This window comes from Diaphorina citri, unplaced genomic scaffold, assembly GCF_000475195.1.
Source record: "Diaphorina citri unplaced genomic scaffold, Diaci psyllid genome assembly version 1.1 scaffold434, whole genome shotgun sequence".
Classification (NCBI taxonomy): Eukaryota; Metazoa; Arthropoda; class Insecta; order Hemiptera; family Psyllidae; genus Diaphorina; species Diaphorina citri.
Window position 1 is genome coordinate 153,737 of NW_007377869.1, and position 6,391 is coordinate 160,127.

Genomic DNA, 6,391 nt, shown 5'->3' on the forward strand with positions numbered 1-6,391 from the left:
AAAAACTTGGTTTGAATTAAAAATAAAATCAACTTTTCTCAATTTCTCAAGAACAAACTACAACGATCTATTTCACTCAAGAACTTTTGAAACTTCTTGTTCCGTTGGGAAACAATGTCGATGGAAATTGTATTATTTATCGGAATATTTTTCGTCGTCGTCAAGAACTAGTTTCCTCGGGAAAAATTCTTGGAGCGACGTTGTTGTGTTTCGAACAGTTGATGCGAGACTGAACTATGAACAGATCATGAGACAAATGGAAGGTGTCGACAAATTCCAACTCTTTCCTTGTTTTCATATTAGAGGTCTCGTGCTTTTCATTTTGATTCTGATTATTCTTCTCTCTGAGTCATTTCCTACTCGAGATGAACATTGCATGCAAATCGCGGCGCGGTGCTATGGTTACCGATCAATATTGTTCACTTCATCTTAATTCTAATCATCATCTCCTATCTAGGCGCACAGCAGTGCTCCAGGCCAAGTTCTGGCCTCAGCACGCAGTTACCTATTTTTACCATCGGGTTTCACTCTCGGTTTTTCCTCGCATAAATTTTAACCAAATTTTGTATAAATTTATTCGCAAGACATGTTACCACTTCGTCGTTTGTCACATACAGAATGAACAACTGGCAAGACTTCAAGTATTCAGGATTTTACTCCTCAGAATACTTTGGTATATGGGAGCTTGGTCAATCATATAAAACCGTAGCCTTCTCCCGTGCAATTATAGAACACTGGTTCAACCACTATTAAAATAAAGAAAATAGAAGCAAGTTATAGGTTCCGTGTGGTTCCCCCCCCCTTCCGTGTGGTTCCCGGGCCGGCTAGCAAATTGCTTACTGGAAAAAGAATAGGACCTCGGGTTTCTTCCTCCCTGTCGTAGAAGGCGACTACCTACCTAGTTATTACACTTAGTAGGCACTTTGAATTCGGTAGTACCTACTAAGTAGGCATAGTTACCTAATTCTTTACGAATGTCATAAAAACAAAAAGATAGAATAGTGAGAGAAATCAATGATCTGTAAATTTCTCTTTACTTTGAATTCGGTAGTACCTACGTAGGCATAGTTACCTAATTCTTTACGAATGTCATAAAAACAAAAAGATAGAATAGTGAGAGAAATCAATGATCTGTAAATTTCTCTTCAGACATTACCTAGTATTAACTACTCTAAATATGAATACCTACTATACCGCGGTCTCTTTTGTTAATAACCTGTCACACCTTAACTAGATCAGAACTCTCTCGCGGTTACTGCTACGGCCTCCTATTCGAGAGGTCATGGGTTCAAACCTCTCGCCACAAAAAATGCAACTTGTTCTAATGCATATTAAAAAGTCTACATGTTCAGGTGCCTAATCATTGTAAATACCGACACTCAAGCTCAGAAACCTGAACATTGCATTTATAATTATAAGTAGTAAGGTACCCAGCACATTTTTTACGGAACAGACTGTTTAAATACCTACACCGGGTATTGTATACGACCTATCCCTTACTAGCAGGAATTCTATTAGTAGGTACCTACCTATTTCACCATCAGCCCATGGCTTGGATTTCAGTCATTTCACTGTAATATTATTACTGGTATGGTCACTCTATGCTCGTTTGATAAGAGCTCGGATCAAAGGTTATTGCCCTCTCTTATCCAATTTCACCATCAACCCATGGCTTGGATTTCAGTCATTTCAATTTCACTGTAATATTATTACTGGTATGGTCACTCTATGCTCGTTTGATAAGAGCTCGGATCAAAGGTTATTGCCCTCTCTTATCCAACTTGAAGAGGAAATAAATCAACGCTTCATCCTAATCCAGACACTATAGAGACTTTTTTATTTTTTAGATTAAAAGGGACCAAGAAGTACCTATACACTACACATACGAGTATTTAACAAATAAAATAATTATGTATGTGAGGGCTTATCCCAGTTTTTTTTTTTTTACAAGGTGAAAAAAACCTACATGTCTGCGGTAATAGAGCACGTTAGATACAATACCTTTTACATTTTCCTCATTTTCCGGGCCTGGCTGGAAATTGAAAATTTTATGCTCCAGAACGGATGACGGAATTAAACCGTAAAACCTCATTCTACTATTGGAAGTTTAATTTTAATTAACCAAAACGTCGCGTAGTTTAAGTACTAGTTATGGGTTGTATCGACATGGACATAGATCCACATTAACCCATTATCTATAATATATATCTATGTGTCCTACCATTATCTATAATATATATCTATGTGTCCTACCATTAACTATAATATATATCTATGTGTCCTACCATTAACTATAATATGGAATACGGCCTCACTCAGGGACAGAAGGGAGCTGCTGGATATGGAATACGGCCTGGGAATGCATATGGGTCTGGATTGATAACTTTACACAGAGCCTTGTACCTATCCTTGCCAGAGCGGCCCGTGCGTTCGTTTTGTCGGGCAGGAGTAGGATTAGGCCCATTGAACGAATTCCACCAGAATGGAGCAGGAGCCGCCGCACTGAGGGTGATGAAGAGGGTGACAAACAGGGTCAAGTAGGCGACAATATTCATGGTGAACTTGCTGTGGGGGTTTTGTTTGAAAACTCTCGTGTTTTGGGTTGATGAATGGATTTTGGTCACAGCTTTCAGTCGATGACGAGTCAAATTTCTTCTCTTGTCAGCTGCTTTTTCTCTCCGTAGATTTCTTTTCGAATCCCTGCTGCTATCTAGTATTTTCTGACGAAAGCACTGGATTGCTCGAAACTACTGCAGGCAAGTTGTCCAATCTTCTTTGCTACAAAATACTCTTGTGGTTGAGAATGGGTTCCATACACCGACGCACAAGCTATTTCATAAGCTGAGAACGATAAGGTCTTTTGGTGCAATAATTTAATAATCACCGGGATAGAAGAGAGCACTGAAAAACTTGGTTTGAATTAAAAATAAAATCAACTTTTCTCAATTTCTCAAGAACAAACTACAACGATCTATTTCACTCAAGAACTTTTGAAACTTCTTGTTCCGTTGGGAAACAATGTCGATGGAAATTGTATTATTTATCGGAATATTTTTCGTCGTCGTCAAGAACTAGTTTCCTCGGGAAAAATTCTTGGAGCGACGTTGTTGTGTTTCGAACAGTTGATGCGAGACTGAACTATGAACAGATCATGAGACAAATGGAAGGTGTCGACAAATTCCAACTCTTTCCTTGTTTTCATATTAGAGGTCTCGTGCTTTTCATTTTGATTCTGATTATTCTTCTCTCTGAGTCATTTCCTACTCGAGATGAACATTGCATGCAAATCGCGGCGCGGTGCTATGGTTACCGATCAATATTGTTCACTTCATCTTAATTCTAATCATCATCTCCTATCTAGGCGCACAGCAGTGCTCCAGGCCAAGTTCTGGCCTCAGCACGCAGTTACCTATTTTTACCATCGGGTTTCACTCTCGGTTTTTCCTCGCATAAATTTTAACCAAATTTTGTATAAATTTATTCGCAAGACATGTTACCACTTCGTCGTTTGTCACATACAGAATAAACAACTGGCAAGACTTCAAGTATTCAGGATTTTACTCCTCAGAATACTTTGGTATATGGGAGCTTGGTCAATCATATAAAACCGTAGCCTTCTCCCGTGCAATTATAATTTCCTACAAAATCAAGCTGTCACAAAGGATTTTACGTAGAGCTAAGCTTTTCTGATTAACAATGAACTTAATGGTTTTTTCAAGATAGGTACCCTAAAATGTACACAGTAACAAAAAGGTAGGCGAATATGTAGATATCGGACAAACAAAAATTAGGGTAAACTATTTTATTCTCTGAGATTGTCAGGTAACATGAGGTGATTGTAAAAACAAAATTGACACCTCCAAATCTGAGGGGAGAACTCTTGGTGGCCAAAAAACCGCCGAAATACGGCCGAAAATTGTTTTTTTGGTGGATTTCGGGGTCGAAAATTTGGTCCCACACTCACCTCAGTATACCTAACAATCCTGGCTAGGAAAATTGTTCAACTTTGAAAAAAAATTTCCGACCATTTTTCGGCCACCTACTTGACCTACAGGCTGCTGTAACAGCACTATAAATAAACATAAAGTAAAGTTTGACAAGGGGAGAACTCTTGGTGGCCAAAAAACCGCCGAAATACGGCCGAAAATTGTTTTTTTGGCGGATTTCGGGGTCGAAAATTTGGTCCCACACTCACCTCAGTATACCTAACAATCCTGGCTAGGAAAATTGTTCAACTTTGAAAAAAATTTCCGACCATTTTTCGGCCACCTACTTGACCTACAGGCTGCTGTAACAGCACTATAAATAAACATAAAGTAAAGTTTGACGCCCTTTTGGATAAAATCGCTTCTAGCGTACAGACTGTCATTGACGTAGAATAGAAATTTCTTTCATATTTTACAATCTGTGTTAAGCTCGGTTAACTGAACTGATTCTGTACATAACACTTTACAATGCGGTCTCACTCAGGGACAGAAGGGAGCTGCTGGGTATGGAATGCGGCCTCACTCAGGGACAGAAGGGCGCTTCTGGGTATGGAATGCGGCCTCACTCAGGGACAGAAGGGCGCTTCTAAAGTTTGACCACACCATCATGTAGGAACTTTTGTGTACTTTAATTTTGATTCCCATCAAAAATTGCGTAGGACGCACGGTTTAGGAGTTATAAGCGAAAAACTGAAAATAAGTGCGAAATTTCGGCCGTTTTCTGGCGGTTTTTCCGCCGCTAAAAGTTCTCCTCTTAAGTCTCGAGGTCTCGATTTTAGTATGACACGCTGCTGGGTATGGAATGCGGTCTCACTCAGGGACAGAAGGGCGCTTCTGGGTATGAAATGCGGCCTCACTCAGGGACAGAAGGGCGCTTCTGGGTATGGAATGCGGCCTCACTCAGGGACAGAAGGGCGCTTCTGGGTATGGAAGTTTGTTCTAATTATTGCAAGGTAAGTAATTGTTAAATTCCTCTATCTATTAGACTAAGCTAGGTATTTCAATTTCTAAAATATTTATCACGCTGAATGGGAAACCCTATATTATTCACATGAACTTCAAATGGATTCACATGAACTTTTTTTGTTTGACATAGAAAAGATAAACTTCCTGGAATCTTCGTGTTTTGATGTTTTTTCCTCTCAGCAAATATCAGGGAAGTGATAAGATCTCAATTTAGTCGAGTATGATTTCCTTACTAAATGAACAACAAAAAATGCACTCGTATTTTGATATCAAATATGGAAATACCTGTAGGTACATATACATATATGTACCTACCTAATTATCATCGGGTCAGTCTCTGGTGTCCTTGTTATAGGTACTAAATCACTAAATGCCGATCTCTTGTCGCTCATCTAAGCTGCTGGGTATGGAATGCGGTCTCACTCAGGGACAGAAGGGCGCTTCTGGGTATAGAATGCGGCCTCACTCAGGGACAGAAAGGAACTGCTGGATATGGAATACGGCCTGGGAATGCATATGGGTCTGGATTGATAACTTTACACAGAGCCTTGTACCTATCCTTGCCAGAGCGTAAGATAAACTTCCTGGAATCTTCGTGTTTTGATGTTTTTTCCTCTCAGCAAATATCAGGGAAGTGATAAGATCTCAATTTAGTCGAGTATGATTTCCTTACTAAATGAACAACAAAAAATGCACTCGTATTTTGATATCAAATATGGAAATACCTGTAGGTACATATACATATATGTACCTACCTAATTATCATCGGGTCAGTCTCTGGTGTCCTTGTTATAGGTACTAAATCACTAAATGCCGATCTCTTGTCGCTCATCTATGTAAGATCACGGGGCTGATGTAGCACTTGTTTCATTACAACGACATAAAAACGGCGATGAAACACTCGTCTCTTTTTAGAGATGAATTCCCTTTAGGGATGAACTATATTTTAATTTTTCGGTAAGTCACAACTTCGTGGTCGGGGTTGGTTGTTTGTAATATCCTAATATCTAACATAAATGAAAAGTATAATATAAACGTGCAAACTAGAGATAAAAAGTAAAAAAATGAATTCAGATTGTACAAGTTGCGGTTCGCTTGTTTATAATATCTAACATAAATGAAAAGTATAATATAAACGTGCAAACTAGAGATAAAAAGTAAAAAATGAATTCAGATTGTACAAGTTGCGGAAAAAAAAATCAAAATTTCGAATTTCCCGCCAACTTTACACGCTCATGAAGGCTTAATGGCCTATCTCAGCCCGGTACATAAACAATAAACACACCCTCATGATAATATCTGTTTTGTAGGAACATCGCCACAACTGCCTCAAGGCATTTCACCTTTGAATAATATTTTAAATATGACAAAGGAAACTTTTTATTAGTAAGGTGACAAAAAGAGAAACAAACCCTCCCAAGAAAAAAAAATATTTACGA